The sequence below is a fragment of the Choloepus didactylus genome, chromosome 3 (genome assembly GCF_015220235.1).
Source record: "Choloepus didactylus isolate mChoDid1 chromosome 3, mChoDid1.pri, whole genome shotgun sequence".
NCBI lineage: Eukaryota > Metazoa > Chordata > Mammalia > Pilosa > Megalonychidae > Choloepus > Choloepus didactylus.
The window spans coordinates 107816011-107834457 of record NC_051309.1 but is presented as its reverse complement, the minus strand read 5'-3'; the positions used below and the strand labels follow the sequence as shown (position 1 = coordinate 107834457).

At 36.4% G+C, this 18447-nt stretch overlaps 1 pseudogene; it reads left to right on the top strand.

The window, feature by feature from the left end:
* The first annotated feature begins 540 nt into the window (after positions 1-540).
* LOC119530378 lies at positions 541-8499 on the top strand (annotated as a pseudogene).
* Positions 8500-18447: the final 9948 nt, after the last annotated feature.

Here is an 18447-nt window from a genome sequence, read left to right as displayed (position 1 = left end):
AGAGCACCTTGCTGTGACCTTTGGGTGTCTGACCTCTCTGCTCTGGGGAGGAGAGCCCTGCATCAGGGACCTTCCTCAGCTTGGCAGCTCTCAGCTCTGCCTTAACTGTCCTGCTTCTTCATGCCCCGTATCTTGGAAGGTGGAGTTTAATGCAGACAAAGAGAAACCAGAAATCCGAATTATGTTTGTGGGACTGGGGAGGTAGAAACATGAAGTAGAATAAAAAGAGAGAGTGATTAAAATTTATATATGTGGACATACTTAATCTAATGAAACTCAAGATACCTTAACTGAATTTGGCCATATTGCAAGCCAAGTTCAGTTTTTAAAACTGGTATAATGTCCTGTCATAAGTGATTCAGCTTGGTCTAGGAATAAACTGACGGGTGTGCCTTAAAAAAACCCAGATCATGTGGGTAGAATTAGGCATCATTCATGCAAACAAAATATTTGGCACTCTATATGCTTTGTGTTTTAGAAAAGACAGGAAATCTACAAGAATTTGCCAGTCTCCTGGCTTGGAGAAAAGACAGAAACAACATGAGCACAGCAGGAAAAGTAAGGAATAAAAAACTTTTATTTTCTTTTTTATATAATAAATGAAAATAAGATTTTTATGTTTATTGTATAATAAGTATATGGGTCCAGCTTTTAATGAATAATTTAAATTTCATTTCTAAATTAGAAAAAGTAAATAGTGAAATATAATACATAATTATGCCACAAGATAAAATACATCTTAAACTATGTGGATATGGCTATTCCCATTTATATTTACTAGAAATGCATCATCTGTATTAAGATTTTTCTCCTTCATTTAAATACATGCTCACTAGTTAGAGTGATAATTTTCCAAGTCTATCATGACTTATCTGTAAACCTAAGTTAGAAATATTTTGGATCAAAAATTATATTCATATTCAGAAACCATAATTTAAATGGGTTGTGCAGTAATGAAAAGATAACAATAGATGCATCTGAATTCTTGAGACAGCCAGATTTGTGACCTTGGAAAAACTACTTAGTCAGTTTAAGCCTCAACATTTGCATCTGTAAAGAAGGCCAGTATTCAATAGTCCCCCCCCCCCCCCCCCCCCCCCCCCCCCGTAGATGTCTGTAAGGGTTAAAAATCAAGCATGGAAAGCCCTGGGGACAGGCCATGGTGTGCCTATCAATCATAGGCACCAACACTTAGGAGCCACTGCCTGATATCAGTGTACATTTTTTAAGAACTCACATTTATTAGAGAATTAGCTGTGGCAAAAAAGACTGATAATTGAAAGGATTTGAAAAACAATAATGGTGATGAGTTTCAAAGGAATACGTTTCAATCAAATTGATTTTATCATTTTTGCAGGGATGACAACTCTCTATTTAAAAAGCACTCTTTATTGTGAAAACTTTGCCACCTTGAAAGCAGGGTTTAAAGACATTCTCAAACACTGAAAATATGTGTTTAACTCTTATTTTGACGAATGTCTATGGTTAATCTACCTGAGCTAGAAATTCAAATACAAGCACAGTTCTCCTGCTTAAATTATATATGTATGCATTTGGGAGTGTGTTTTTGGACTTTCACTCTCTAGCTTTAAACTGCATGTTTGGTTGGTTCAAATGTATCCTGGAAGAAGTTGCTACACATGAATCAGATAACAAAATGGATATGCAAAAGCAGTATTCTATATGCGTAATGCAAACAGGAAGCACACAGAACTGGTGGGAAGGGAAGGAGCAAAGAAAGAGACAAGCAGGGAAAACATGAAACAAAGAAAAGATTTCTTGGGCAAAGACAAATGATATCTGTTATCATAAATTCAGATGGTTTGGGCTTAAGCAAAGAAATTAAGCAAGAGGGCAGTAGGTTTTGCGTGAATAGGCAATCTTTCTATCAATATCAACAAAATAACACACAGGTCTTCATGTACAAGCCAATAGTTATGAGCCAACAACTCATTTCAGAACAGCATTAGAATGTATCAGGAATAAATATACTTGGAGAAAATTTGATGTCACAATGACCTGGAAAATATATTCAAATTTCTCTCAATGCCTTATAATACCTAATTCTAGTTCTGTTTCCTTAAGTTATTGCTTTACATATTTCTTTTTAAAAAGGGGAGAGGGAAGTTATTATTTTCCTAACTAGAGCATGTTCTTTTCAATATGGTAGTTGTTTGTACCAGACATGAGACTAAATATTGCAATACAAAGATGGAAAGACAAAACCCATGACTTCAAGATTGGGAGAAACAATATAATCTTGTGTTTGATTTTCCAGGTAATAAATTGCAGAGCAGCTGTGGTTTGGGAGCTAAACACACCTTTATCCATTGAGGAGGTGGAGGTGGCACCCCCCAAAGCCTATGAAGTTCGCATTAAGGTGAGTTATTTTCTCCCTTTATTTAATTTCAATTTTAATAATCAAAGAATACTGAAAAGTGAACACAACCAAAAATCCATTAAGAGAAGCTTTTAATATACATTATGGTAACCAGTATAACCAATAACATTGGTTGTCAAGAAAAGATGTAAATGCCATTTATCATCAATTTTTTTAAAGCGAACAAGGTAATCTCAGTAAAAATGTACAGTAAAATCCCAAAAAACATAAAAAGAATTTATGTGTTTGTACAGAAGTACAGTGCAAAAGGATATGTATCGATATTGCAAAATCAGTTAGCAGTAGATGTTAGAATATTTAGGCCTACTTTTGCTAATACACAAATCCTACTTCTACAGAACATGAGTTATATATTACATAAGACTTACGTATTACAGAAGATATATTTTGCATATCATTCTGGATTGTCTCATGCAGGAAAGTAAATGCAGGATGATTTTAGGTTAAATAATCTCAAGGATAAACTGAATTCTTTATTTGGGAATCAGCAAAATTCTTGAAAACTCTTTAGAAATCTGACTTCAAGGAATTGTAGGCATTAAGTCTATCTGGGAGACATAAATTTTTCTGAATGTAATTATTTTCCCTTTCCCTTACAGATGTTGGCCACAGGGATCTGTGGCTCAGATAACAGCATGGTAAGGGGGAATATTTTCACACCACTCCCTGCAATATTAGGCCACAAGGGAGCTGGCATCATGGAGAGCATTGGCGAAGGGATGACCGCAGTCAAACCAGGTACAGGATTCTCACTCAGGGAATGTGTCTCCGTTCAGGCCTCCCAAGGTCATGTGCCTGGAGAGGGAAACTGAGGCAGTGAGAGGTGAACGACCTGCACAGGGCCCAGCAGCAGCCAATGGTAGATCAAGACTAGACAGGGATGTCCTTGTTCCCTCTCTCCCTGACTGACTTCCTCCCTGTGTCCAGCCATGGCCCCAGGACAGACCTCATGATTCTCTCCTTCAACAGTGACTCATGGGTTCCTCCTAGACATCAGGAGCCAGGGTAGATCCTGGGGATGCTGGGAGACCAAGGGACACAGAGGAACTGCCACCTTGGGGTTCACACTCTAATAAATGCCGTTTCAGTGTTCCTGAGCACTGCCTTCCTTCAGGGCCAAAAACAGAACTAGAGACATGGGACAAGGGAAAAACTGTATGAGTCAAGGAAAAAAAATATGTCTATGTCCGGAGACTCTGGGTTGCTATAGGACAGTTGTGATTCACTGAGTTCACAGGATGGGGCTGGGAGGCTCTGGCTGAATCACCATGAAATCTTTTATGTCCAGCAGTGGAGCCTGTGCACTGATTCCTCTTCTTATGTGGCCTCCCTTCTTGGACATGGAGCAAGTGAAACAGACCGGACAAAATCTCTTTAGCCAGTGGATACAATCCATCCCTTTACCAAATATTTAACTGACTTCTAAACAGGAAAAAAAAATGTCATGTTTTGAGTTTCAACATTTTGTATTTCCTTTTTACAAAAAAAAAAAATAAGTAATAAAATGACACCCTTACTTTACCCCCCACTGCCTCCACAATAGGAGAAAAATAGATAACTTACAAATTAAGTTAACTCCTAAATTAGTTCAAGTAAGGATTTTGTATTCTGTAAGAAAGTATCTGCCTTAGGAATAATTGAGGTGTTCAGAGAAATTTCTCGAATTTTTCTTCTTTGTCTCATTCTTTTTAGTTCTTGAAAAGAACTTTATAAAAAGTAAGCATTCACCACATAGTAAAGATAAGCAAGAGATTTTATAACTCATGATGATTAAAATTCTCAGCATTACTGTAACTGAAACTATAACCAAATATCAGATCTCCATTATGGTGGTCTGCTTGCAATGAAACTTTATATTAACGCTTATAGCGAGAATAGTTTAGGTTTAATTAACTAAGTATTAAATGAGGCAAACTGTCTACAGCTTCAGTAAAAACCTAGATGAGATAAAGGGAAATTATTAATACAGTTGAAATAATACAAATTCATGTTGTTTTCCACATTTGCTTTTCTTCTTTGGGATTCCTCAGGCCCATAAAAAAACAAACCAATAAACATTACTGACAGGCCATCACCAGTGACATAGTGGTGTTTGTGTTCTGTTTCTTGGAAGACCATTCAAAGACCTATGACTCTAATACAGACACTTAAGTTTTAAGTCCTTGCCCTATTATATCTTGGATAGAAATTTTGAAAGAAATTTCTTTGTCCTCTTCCAGGTGATAAAGTCATCCCACTGTGTCTTCCCTAGTGTGGAAAATGAATCATTTGTAAACACCTAGGAGCCAACTTCTGCATGAAAAATGAGTAGGTTTCTGATGTTTTGTTTGTAGAGCCAATGAGTATGCACATCAGTTAAGCTCCTGTCTCATGCTCTTCTGCTTCTATCTCTCTGTTACACTGACCAGTATGGCCAACACTAGAGGGACCATGCAGATGGCAGCACCAGGTTCACCTGCTGAGGGAGGCCCATCCACCACTTCATCAGAACCAGCACCTTCTCTGAGTACACAGTAGTGGATGAGATCTCAGTGGTCAAGATTGATGCACCTGCACCACCAGAGAAAGTCTACCTCATTGGGTGGGGATTTTCTACTGGTTATGGGTCTGCACTCAACATTGCCAAGGTAGGAATGACCACAGGTGATAACTCAGACTGTCAGAAACATTTTTTACCTGGGAATTATGGATCATTCCTCTAAATTAATGATAGTTTTCCCCCTGCTACCATAAGAGCATTGGTATGCTCTATAGAATTTGGAGTGTGATTATGGATAGGATATGGCCTCAGAAAGAATTGAGGGAGTGTCCTATAGAAACTCACCTGCTTTTCAGGTATGAAAAGCTATTGATATTTAAGAAGTTTGGACAGAGGTGTCCAACTAATTCCCGATAAAGATCAATGGTTGGTACTTTATCCAGCTTAGGCTGTTGCTAAAAATCATGACAGAATCCATTCTGCTCCTTTCTGAAAATGCAGGTCACCCCGGGCTCCACCTGTGATGTGTTTGGGCTTGGAGGAGTTGGCTTGTCTGTCATCATCGGCTGTAAGGCAGCTGGAGCAGCCAGGATCATTGGGATGGATATCAACAAGGACAAATATGCAAAGGCCAAGGAGCTGGGTGCCACTGAGTGCATCAACCCCCAGGACTTCCAGAAACCCATCCATGAGGTGCTGAAGGAAATGACTGGAGGTGTTGTGGACTTTTCCTTTGAAGCTGTTGTTCGGATAGACACCGTGGTACGTACCATGACCTGCCCTGATATCTAGGGTACATTTTTAAACAGAATATGAATATTATATATATATATGTATATATCTTCTATTTTTAAAATTATGAATTGAAATATTCTATCTCCTATTTATTACAGATGATTACTTTATTCATTAATGTAAGGAAACTTTCATTCCAGCAGCAAAGCATACATGTCTCAAGTCATAGCTCCCCTTTAGAGGTTGTTTTATATTAACCCATTATAAACTTACTTTATTAAATTTTAGTAAAAAATTTCAAAATGAAGGCAATATAAATAATACAAATTCTATTCTCAAACTCTGAAAATTTGAAATCCTTACATTCTTAACAAAAATGTCCTAACAATTTTTTATGTTTAATAGATTCAGGTATCTTTTCAGATGTCATAGTTTGGTCAAAGGAACAAAGATCAACATTAGTCCAAAAAATCATTTTATTATCAAAAAATATTCCCTGAATAAAGCTGCTGTTTTAATACATCCCTAGATATCCCAACAGCAGAAAGCCTGGTGCTTGGCACTTAATAGATACCCAATATCCATGTGTTGGTATAAAACCTATAAAGGATGTACAGATTTTATGAACAAAAAAATTCCAGACAACGTATCTCATAGCATTACATGTGTACAAAATGCATTAAATATTATACATATCTCATAGCATTATAAGAATAAAGTAGCATTGCACGCTGTTACATGCATGTAAAATACTTAGCATAATGCCACCTGGCTAGTGATAAGCACTCAATGAATTTTAGATGAAGTTAAAATAAAACACTATTTCCAGTCTTGAAGGACTTATGTTATCTTTGGAATGTGCATGATATTACTTTCAAATAAATGCAAGTATCATCAATTGGGATGGGTAATGTATATCCAACTATATTCCATGTAACAAGAATTCTCTAGAACACTATTGAAAAAGTCCCCAGATCAATCAATCTCCATTGCTGAGTTTCCCCAGTAAGTTCAAGCTGCATTAGTGCTATGGAGAAGCATCCTGAGAGTAAAGATCTTTGCAGACTTGACTGGGAAAATATTCCACAGACAACTGAAGTTCCAAAGAAATTTCAACTTTTTGCAAGATGGCAGTTTTTCTGCTTAGGTTCTCTTTGTATTTTTTACTTCTGTTTCCTCACATGGACTGGATTGTTACTTTATTCGATGATACTCAATGTACGACAACCACAAGTTTTATGGATTTCTGGTCTTCCAAACCATACAACAAACACAAAAGATTAATAATTATATACTTGTTTGGAATCCTAAACCATTTTATTATTACAGAATGTGTTAAAAAAAAAAAAAAAAAACCTGACTGAAAGACAAGAATTCTAGACTGTCTTTTGAAATTCTAGAATAATAGGTGTAGTTTAAATTAAAACCAATATCCTTTTCAGAGGGAGATAAAATTAACATTTATGATGTGTAGAATTAAGAGATTGAAAATAAGATAAGGATCTATTAAAACGGAGTTCGTCAAAAAGACAGGAGACAAATTTTGATGATGTAATGAATGCTTATGTCTTGTTCACAACAAAATACCTGGTCTAAGTACAAGGCTCAGGTACATGCTAAATAAATAATGGAGAAATGATTCATCAACATGTAGCTTGCTTAAGATTCATGTGATGATGAAACATTGTCCTATTTTGAGGAAAGAACTTTATCTGTTTGTAATGATGCTTGCCTCTTTAATATTTTCTAAGAAAAAATTATGTGCACACAAATATGTCCATCCATTTCCTCATCCAAAAATATATTCTGCCCATTCTTCAACACCACAGCACTAATGTATGCACAAAGGAGAAGAAAGAGGCAAATTCAAAATTTCTATCTTCCACTTGCTCACAATCTAAGCTGAAATTACATGAACTCTTACCATGTATCATGAGTGGGAAGTAACAGAGAAATTACTTTTACAATATTAATATTGCTAAATATTAATTTCATTCCAGCTTGAGGCACTGTTATGCTGTCAGAAGGCATTTGGCCTAAGTGTCATTTTAGGGGTGACTCCAGGTTCTGCAAACCTGTCTATGAGCCCTATGTTGCTGTTGACCAGATGCACCTGGAAAGGGAAATTTTTGGTGGTAAATAGTCAAGCGCGAGGACCACATTCTTATTAACTTCAGCATTTGCTCCATTTTACAACTGATAAGGCCAGGTTTTGAAAAGCTCTGTGGTCAAAGATAAACTAAAATCTGACATATCTTTAGACTTCAAATCCACTAGAAGTAGAACTAATGCAGCCTGAAGCTCCCAAGACATGCTGATGTTGTAGGAAACTAGCTAGGACCTATAGCAAAATCTTTTTTGATGGTGGTGGCTGGATAAGGCACTGATGTAAAAAATAGGGCTCTGGCAATCCATAGCAATAGTTCATGTCTGCACTTAACTGCCTAAATTTAGGCAACTCCTAAATTGGCTCCATCAGTTTGGGCATTATTATCTGTACTAAATTTCTCTATGAGAGAGATGATAACAAAGGGCCCTAGTTTACTGGGGGAAGGAACGACACAAAAAATTCAAAATGCAGCAAAAGGTTATTAAAGTGCACCCTCTTATAAACCCCAGTAATAGCAGCCTGTGGAATGCAGCTCATTTTATATGCTTTGATTTACATTCTATTTGAAAAGTCTCCTCTCCAATTCTATTTACCCCTATCTGAATCTAACAATGATGTCTTCTTTTTTTAGGCTTTAAGAGTAGAGAGGCTGTCCCCAAACTTGTGGCTGATTTTATGGCCAACAAGTTTCCATTGGATCCATTAATAACTCATGATTTATCTTTTGAAAAAATGAATGAGGTATTTCACCTGCTTTGCTCTGGAACGAGGTAGACTTTATTCTCTCTTTATAGTGGAGAGTAGGCTAATGGAGAAATTTTTGTTTTGTTTTGTTCAAAGATTTGACATATGTATGAGAAGTTAAAAGGATGAGAAAAACAGTGGAGTGCTTGGTTATCTCTTACTATTTCATATGCATGTAGAATATTTTCATCTTATTGTGAGAATCCAGTAACAGTTGCTTTGAATTTCCTGTTCTTCTAAAGCCAAATTTTGTGACTAGTCACGATTCGAATCATCAGAGCACTTCAACCCCTTGACAGGAGGACACTCACCCTTGAAAGGAAAGACGATCAGACTCACACAGTCATCATTAGACCATGGGGCCCCTGCAGCCTCTGCCTGGCCCCTAATACAGGCTGACCACTGATGGAACAAAATTTAGATTCGAATCAGGACGTCCCAAAACTTTCATTATAGGAGCAAGGCAACTCCACTGGGATTGTTTTCTCTACAAATCTTAGTAGTTTTTTGTTTGTTTTTTTTTTTTTTAACTGATTATTACTGCAATTTTTTTTGTAATTTTCAAATAATTTTTCACAAATGAAAGTTACTATAAATGAGTAGGTTCAAAAATGCTATATAAAAAAACTACTTCAGGAATATGAGCCAATACCATTGTTGTCTTCTAACATTTGACTTTTACCATCATCTATTAAGATTAATTTTGTCACCTGCATTGATAGGAGACACAATTAGTAATAGGCAGTTTCAATCATACCCCACCTTCCACCTCCCCAGTCCATGCTTTTTCTACAACCTCACTCTTCTTCTCATGAGGTTTTCAATCAAAATAGTTTGTCTTGGGCATATGATATTGTACTAGACATTATAGCTAACACATATGTATGTATATTCTTGAGAAATCAAAGAAACTATTATCCTCAGAGCACTAGCTACAATACTAACTGTCTTGTCTCCATTACTTCATGTGACTCCCAATGAAGATCTTATATCTATTCTTAATTTCACTATTTAAAAGTGGAGAATATGAGACTCTGAGAGGACATACAGTTAGTAAGCAGGAGAACCAGAATTCCAAGTGAGAACTCTTTGTTAGCAAAGCCAATTTAGTTTCTAGTACACTGCTCTGACTCACAAGAGCTCCTACATTCATACATACATACATATATATACATAAATGTACATATACTTATATGCATATATATATAATATGGAGCACAGCAGTCAACACTTTAAAGCAGACACTTTAGGTTCACTCTTTGTGTTGCACAGTGCTGTGGCCCTGTGGTCTGTGAAATATCGTCACAAGCAAATGTCTGAACTCCAAGTGAGAGACGGATGAAATGGTGAGGATCAACTGAGTAATGGAGGCCGGTAAAATTTCCTTCTCGATCTTTCTGTGTGTGTTGTCTTTCCCAATGAGCAAAGATTTTTTTCCTGTGACTTCATGCCCTTATATTTGCTTTTGCTTCCCTTAGTCATTGAAGCCCAGTGAAGGAAAATCTCATTATCCGTGTCCCCAACACACACATGATAGGCTACTGGGCTTGCAGCCATTGACTTCTATCTCTATTCCTACTGCCTGTTTTCTCTTCTAATGAAATGTTCAGCATTCTAGGGAAAAATTACAGCATGAGACTGTGGAGAAGATCCAGATTTTCTAAAGCCAGGGTCGTTCTTAGTAACTCAAGGTAAATGCCACCCATTTTCACAAAGAAAGGAAATTGGTTTTACTGTTTATACTATTTACTTGCAGTGAATATAGGATTTCCTGTGAGATAAATGGAAGTTTCCTGCTCTATGTGATAAAGTTAAGATATTAAAGGGAAACCTAAGCAATTCCCAGAACCACACTCAAAATATTGGTAATTTTATTCATTAAAATGCCTAACTGGTAAAATGATCTTACTGACTAGAATTGGCTAAGAACTGAGGTATAAAATAATTAAAAACTATTAGGGTGCCTTGAAGTACAGGGATAGTAATGAAGCCATTTTGAACTCACCATGTAAAGTGGATTACCAAGAAATGGCACAAGATTCCAAAGAATGTAGATATATACACAAATAAGATGTACATTTTTAAAAGATTATTTTTAATCTATTAACAACCTGTCTTACATCATTCTATTATATCAAGTGGAATTAGTTGAATAATTTGAATATATAGAAGCTATGGTACTATTTGGCATTGCTTTCCCAGTTGCAAGGGAAGATTTGCATTTTGAGCTTTATTTTAAGGTATCAAGAAAAGTTTATTTATAGTTATATATTTATTTCAGAATGTGCTGTTTGTTGCCATCTCCACTATTTAATATTGTAGAGAGAACTCCAGATGTGGAGAAAACGATTTATTACATACTCTGTTACCTGCAGTAAGTCACTTAACCATTCTGAGTCTGTTTTATCTTTTGATTAAAAATTACTCCACCAGTCCATTACATCTTTATGAGGATTGTGAAGATGAAGCAAGTGGAAGGGTTGTGTAAACTGCAACACACCATGTGTATTGGGGAATTGTTTGATTATGTTGTTAATGATGTTGAAAGAGATATTGAAGGTCACAGCAACTTTTAGAATGTCCCTAAAATTAATCAAGTGCACTGCCTATTGCTGGATCCTCTGGTATTTTTATTTTTGCAGTGATTATGTGAGATCCAGAGAAAGGAGAGGATTTTCTAAATGCACATGACAAAACTGTGGGCATAAAAATCCCTTTGTTTGCACAAAGGCTACATCCAGCTCCAACCAATTTCCCTCCCAAATTGTGGGGAGTTTGAAGATAAAGAATTTCATGTTGATGGTTTAACCAACAGCTCCAATATACTGACTAAATCCCTTGAGCAATGGTACATAAACAAGTAATAAAAGTAAAGGAGAACTCTGGATAGCTATTTGCTATTTTACAAGTCACATAAACTTCTCTAGGATTAGAAAGAAAATCAGTTTGGTGGAATCACTAAAAAATTACTCAGAAATTGAAGTAGAGTGAGGGCAAATCTACATACCAAAGCAACTGACACTTAGTTCATTAGCAAATGATGATTGCACAAATTACCTCTGTTCAGTGTCAATCTTAAATTTTAAAGTAGCAATTGTATTGAAGTGGGTTAAATCCTATTTGTCTATCAAATACCTCACATTATTTAGGAGTGGGCTATAGTATAAAAAAAGAAACTAAAATTTGTGGAACAAAAATAAAATGGAAATAGAATGGGGGCCCTATAGCTGGGGTCAAACACTTTTAAAATATTAATGGTCATGTATATGGAATTGATGTGCTCAATTCATTCACTGTGGACTCAGGGTGCAGATAACCATCTGTACAGTGCTATCACAAACATCAAGAACACCCAGAGGTTGCTTACTAACTTACACACAAAGATTACTGGAGAGAGAAATTTATCTGTGGCCATATCCAGGTTTGTTCTTTAGTTATGTAGCTGGTCAACTAAAAACTTAGTAGATTTTTCATGAATGGAAACAGGTCAGAAAATCAGATAATTCTTATATAATTATATTGTTTGAAGACTACCACACACACAGGAAACAGTAATTTATGATGTTTTGGAAGTACCCAGTTGTCTTAAGGGATATAGTCACAGTTTCAAAGCAAAAAATTTTGTTTATTCTAAATTAAAATAATAAATATCCAGTAAGTGAAATGATATTGCAGGATGATCAAGAGAGGGGAGGAAGAGCCTTCAACTAAATATTTCTGCATTCAAGTTTTAGGGAAATGAATATAACAGGTAAGCTGGAATGAAGTAGTGATGGCAGTGAGGAAATCTTACTTGTTCCAGATCTTAGAGGGAAAATTTCAATCTTTCACCTCTGAGTACAATGTGTTAGTTGTGGGTTATATATATGTCCTTTATCATGTTGAGGAAGTTTCGTTCTATTCATACTTTTCAAAGAGTTTTTATCAACAAAGGATGCTGGATATTGTCAAAGTCTTTTCCACATCAATTGAGATGCTTTGTGTTTTTCCTCTACAAATTTGTTAGTGTGCTGTATTACATTAATTGCTTTTATTTTATTGAAACACTGTTGCATACCTGGGATAAAATCCACTGGATCAAGGTATATGAGTCTTTTAATGTGCTGTTGGATTTGATTTGCAGTATTTTGTTGATAATTTTTGCATGTATGTTCTTTAAAGTTATTGGTCTGTAATTTTCTTTTCTTTTAGCATTAGGGTATTAGGTAAATGTTATTAGGGTGAGGTTGGCCTCATACAATGAAGTAAGTAGTGGTCCCTCTTTTTCAATTCTTTTTGGAAGAGATTGAACAGGATTGGTGTTGATTCTTATTAGAATGTTTGATAGAATTCATCTGTGAAACCAGCTGGTCCTGGGCTTTCCTGTTCTGGGAGGTGTTTAATGACTGATGCAGTCTTTTTACTTGTAATTGTTCTGTTGTGATCTTCTGTTTCTTCTATAGTCAGTGTAGGTTGTTTGTGTGCTTCTAGGAATTTTTCCATTTCATCTAAGTTACCTGATTTGTTAGCATAGAGTTGTTCATAGTATCCTCTTATGATCCTTTTTGTTTCTATGGGGTCAATAGTAATGTCCCCCCTCTTATCTCTGATTTATTTATTTGTTTCTTCCCTCTTTTTTTCTTTGTCAGTCTAGCCAAGGGTTTGTAAATTTTATTAATCTCAGAGACCAAACTTTTGGTTGTATTAATTCTCTCTATTGTTTTTTTAATTCTCAATTTCACTTATTTCTTCTCTTATCTTTGCTTTTTTCCTTCTGCTTTCTCTGAGATTAATTTTCTGTTCTTTTTCTAGGTCTTCCAGGTATGCAGTCATGTCTTTGATTTTAGCTTTTTCTTCATTTTTAATTTGGGCATTTAGGACTATAAATTTCCCTCTCAGCACTGCCTTCACTGCATCCCATAAGTTTTGATATTTTGTATTCTTGTATTCATTCATCTCAAGATATTTACTGATTTATCTTGCAATGTCTTCTTTGCTACACTGATTATTTAAGAGTATGTCCTTTAACATCTATATATTTGTGAATTTTCCAGTTCTTCCCCTGTTATTGATTTTGAGCTTCATTCCATTGTGGTCAGAGAAAGTGCTTTGTATAATTTCAGTCTTTTAAAATTTTTCCAGACTTGTTTTGTGACCAACATGTGGTCTATCCTAGAAAATGATCTATTAGCACTTGAGAAGAATGTATATCCTGCTGTTTGGGGGTTTAATGTTCATATATGTCTGTTAGGTCTAGTTCATTTATCATATTATTCAACTTCTCTGTTTCCTTATGGATCCTCTATATAGATGTTGTATCTTTTGATGACAATGGCATATGTAAGTCTTCAACTATTGTAGAGGTGTCTATTTCTCCTTTCAGTTTTGCTAATGTTTGCTTCACGTATTTTGGGGCACCATGATTAGGTGCATAAATATGTATGATTTTTATTTCTTTTTGGTGGATTGCCCCTTTTTATTAAAGTATAGTGCCATTCTTTGTCTCTTATAACAGTTTTGCATTTAAAGTCTTTTTTTCCCCAATATTAGTATCACTGCCCAGCTCTTTTTTGGTTACTGTTTGCATGGAATCCCTTTTTCAACCTTTTACTTTCAACTTATTTATGTCTTTGGGACCTAGGTGAGTCTCTTATAGAATGCATATATTTGGATTATACTTTTTAAAATCCATTCTGCCATTATGTGCCTTTGGATTGGGAGGTTTAATCCATTAACATTCAATGTTATTATTGTAAATTCTTACTATATTTTATTCTTTTGTTTTTATGTGTCAAATCTTTTTTGTCTCTCTTTTTATCCTTTTAGTTACTCTTACTTTTAATCTTCATTTCTACATTCTCCTCCATATTTCTCTCTCCTGTATTTTCCTTTCAGCCTACAGAATTCCCTTTAGAATTTCTTGTAGGTGAGGTCTCTTATTGATGAACTTTCTCAGTTCTGTTTATCTGAATATTTTAAAATCTCCCTCATTTTTGAAGAACTGTTTTCTCACATAAAGAAGTTTTGGCTGGCAGGTTTTCTCTTTCAGAACCTTAAATATATCATACCATTGCCTTCTTGCCTCCATGGTTACTGATAAGAAGTCAACATTTAGTCTTATTATGGTAATCACTTTTCTTTTGCTACTTTCAGGATTCTTTCTTATCTTTGGCATTTGACATTCTGATTAGTGTGTGTCTCATAGTTGGTCTATTAGAATTTATTCTGTTTGGACGCATCACACTTCTTGGACATATGTATATATGTCTTTCATAAGATTTGGGAAATTTGGGGACATTATTTCCTCAAATATTCTTTCTACCCCTTTTTCCTTCTTCTCTTCTTTTGGGACAACCATATCACATAAATTTGTGCACTTTGTATTGTCCTTAAACTTCCTGAGAGCTTGTTCAATTTTTTTCCATTCTTTTCTCTATCTGCCTTTCTGTCTATAGTATTTCAATTGTCCTGTTTTCTGCTTGTTCAAATCTGCTGTTACATGCATCTAGACTATTTTTAATCTCTTCTATTGTGCCTTTCATTCCCATAATTTCTCTTATGCTTCTTTTTATACTTTCAAATTCTTTTTAGCTCCACTCAGTGTCTTCTCAATATCCATTATACCTTTAGCCATATGTTTCTTCAACTCTTTGAATTGATTTAGTCGATTTGTTTCAATGCCTTTGATTAGCTGTTATAAATTCTGTGTCTCCTCTGAACTTCTAATTTGTTCCTCTGACTGGGCCGTATCTTCCCGCTTCTTAGTATGGCTTGTAAATTTGCTGATGTCTAGGCATCTGATTATCTTGATGAGTTTATTCTGAAGGTCAGTTTCTCTCTCTTGGCTGTTTTCTTATTGATTGACTTTGTGTTAAGGCTCTTCTTTGAGCTTTGGTTCACCTTATTCTACTTTAACTGGTCATATTTTTTTAAAGGTCTTCTTCATCTGCTTCTTGCCCTGGATATGAGGTAAAATTTTTAAGATTGCACTCTTTGTGCAATTGTTTCTTCCCAGGAAAAATTTCCTTTCCTCTCTTCCTTCTCCAGGAATCATGATCTGTTCTCTTTTTGTTTTGCCTCTATAAATTCTCTTGCACTACTTTTATTGTCTCAAGCTGCTTTCGCCTAGTGCAAATTATGGGAAATGAGTCACCCTTGAGAAGCTTTCCAATGTCAATATTTCCAAACAAAATAGGACTAGACAGCTATGAAGGAGTCACAGGCCGGCTCCAGTGCCCTGGGGAGGATGCCAAAAGTGTCTTTGATAGCTCCTGGAAGCTGTGCTTTCCTGGCCTGTCTAGCATATTCCACCCTTCAGCAAACTCTTCCCCACAGCCCTAAGGAGGCATTTTATCTTTATACCTCCACCACTTCTACCCCTGTAAGGGTCAGGGTTGAAACAATTGTCTCCGGTGGATTGAAACTGTTGCTCAGAGCCAGAACCCAGTGATCTGAATTCACTTATCAAAAGCTGTGATCAGTGCTTGGTCATGCCTTCCACCCCCATTCTTGGGGAAGAGGGTTTTTATGCCCATTTTTGATAGTAGCAACTAGCCAGGGACTGGATCCCAAGGCACTCTGCTGAGACAGTGGAGGATGGATGCCAGCAGCTGCCGCACAGAGAAAGCTACTCATGGTACTTTACTGCAATTCAGCCTCTTCCTCCTGCTCTTCATGCATGTTGTACAGTTTTCCTCTAGTCTCCAGAGCCCCAGCACTGTTGTTTCAGACAGTTCCTGCCTATTTACTAGCTTCGTGGATGAAGAACTAAGTCCTGAGGTCCATACTCTGCCATCCTTCCCTGAAGTCTCTCTTCTTTGATATTTTTTAAACAAAGCTTCTCAGGGAAGTTCTCTTTCCTTTGGAGAGAGAGCATGAGTCTTGAGTTGTCTATATCCCAGTCACCCACTGCACAGGAAAGCATGTCTGCAGTGGGAGGAAATGCCAACAATTCATGGAGACTTGGTAAACAAAGCCTGAGAGTGGATTTTCATTTGCAACTGGGGAGACCTCACCATCTCAATAGATCACCACAAAATTGCTACAAGGTAGTTAATGTCGTGCTCCTCTTTTACACAGAGTGAACTGGAGGTGAGAGAAATTAAGTAACTCTTTTAAAGGTTAGTGTGGTAGATTGAATTATATAATGCTCAAAAGACATATTTTTAATCTTAATTATCATTTCTGTGGGTGTGAACCCACATGTAAATAGGATCTTTAGAAAGTGTTATTTTTAGTTAAGGTGTGGCCCAACTAAATCAGAGTGGACATTAATCAGTATTACTGGACTCTTTTATAATCATTTGTAATTTGGACATAATAAGTCAAAAAAAGCAACACAGGAGAAGCCAGAAGTCAGTGAATCCAGAAGAACAGACATAAAGAGATTGCCATGTGACCAGAGGCACAGGTGCAGGCCTAGGAACCCAGAGGAATCCAGCAAGCCAGCATCAGAATGCCACAGACTTCGGGAAGAAAGCATGGTCTTGCCAACACCTTGATTCTGAACTTCAAGCCACCTCCAAAACTGTAGACCAATAACTTCCTGTTATTAAGCCAACCCCTTTTGTGGTTATTTGTCATAAAAGGCTAGGAAAATAACACAGTGGTACAATGGGTACTCATTCAAAACCCACGGTCTTCCCACCTTATCACTTTGCTTCCCACAGCAAGTTCATTCTAGATGAACAAATAGAGTGTGTAACACATACTGGGCACTGTTATAGGAAATGTTCTTGCATTTGTGTAACACATTCTAGTGAGGGGTTACTCTTGTTCATTTTATAAACAAAATAAATAAGTAAATTACATGGTAATTTAGGCAATGATAAGTGCTGAGATGAAAAATAAAGCAGGGAAGGAGCACAGAGTTTCCTGGAAGAGGATGTGTATACAATTTCAAAGAAAGTGATTAGGAAAGGTCTCACTTAGAATATGCTGTTTTAGCATGTGCTTGATGGAGTTCAGAAAGTAAGACGTAGAGCTATTGGGGGTAGATGATTCCAGGTAAAAGGCACAGCAAATTTAAGAGTCTGCTGGCATAGTATAGGGTTAGAAAAGAGACTGGTGTGGGCAGGCCACGGTGAACAAGGGGGATCATAATAGCTTATGAGGTCAAATAATGCAAAACAAGGTTATTTGAGTGCTGCCATTGAGAAGATTCCAACTTTTATTCTAAGTGAGATAGAAAGCAACAGGAAGGTTTTGAGTGGGAGGAGGACCTGACAGATATTTTAACTTAAAGAGTAAGAGTACAGGTGTGTGTTTGGAGGGTGGTGGAAAGGCAAGAGCAGAAACTGAGAGTAGTTAGGAAAATTTACAGCATGACACAGTAGGAGAGCATGACAATTCTGATGCTGATTTGTGGTAGAAACTCAGAAATAGGAGAAACAGGTGTTAACTGGAATCTTTAGATAGAAGACTAGAGGGGCTTTGAGGAAAGAGTGAGTTCTTACTCTGCAGAGAAAAAGGAGAGGTAGTGGAGGCAAGAGTAGCCAGGAGAGATGAAGGGGAGCACAAATAATATTTCTATAGTTAATAATCTTTACTACCATACATTAAGTTCCCGCTCTATGTCAGACACTCCACAAAACATTTCACAGACATACCCTCTAAAAGCCCCACAAGTAGTTATTATCACCTCTATTTTACAGAGGAGGAAATTGGGACTCAATGAGATTAAGTAGTTATTGAAAAAAATAGAAAACATAAAGACTTAAAATTCCTCTTAAATGTGAAAAACATAATGCTTGATGGTCATAGTTGTTTATCCTATTAAAATCTTATAAACTCATATTCTTGGACATTCTGCATATTTCTAGATGTATTTTCCACTCCAGAAAGAGGAATCTCACAGGACATAGCTTTGCTGGGCATCTAAAGGCAGTGCTGGGATGTTTTGTGGTCTTTGTATCTTGCTGTCCTTAAGCAGAGTCTAGAAGTCGTGAAGAAACCGAGATGTTTACTCTGGAGAGAAAGATGCTTGGGATGGAGGTGGGG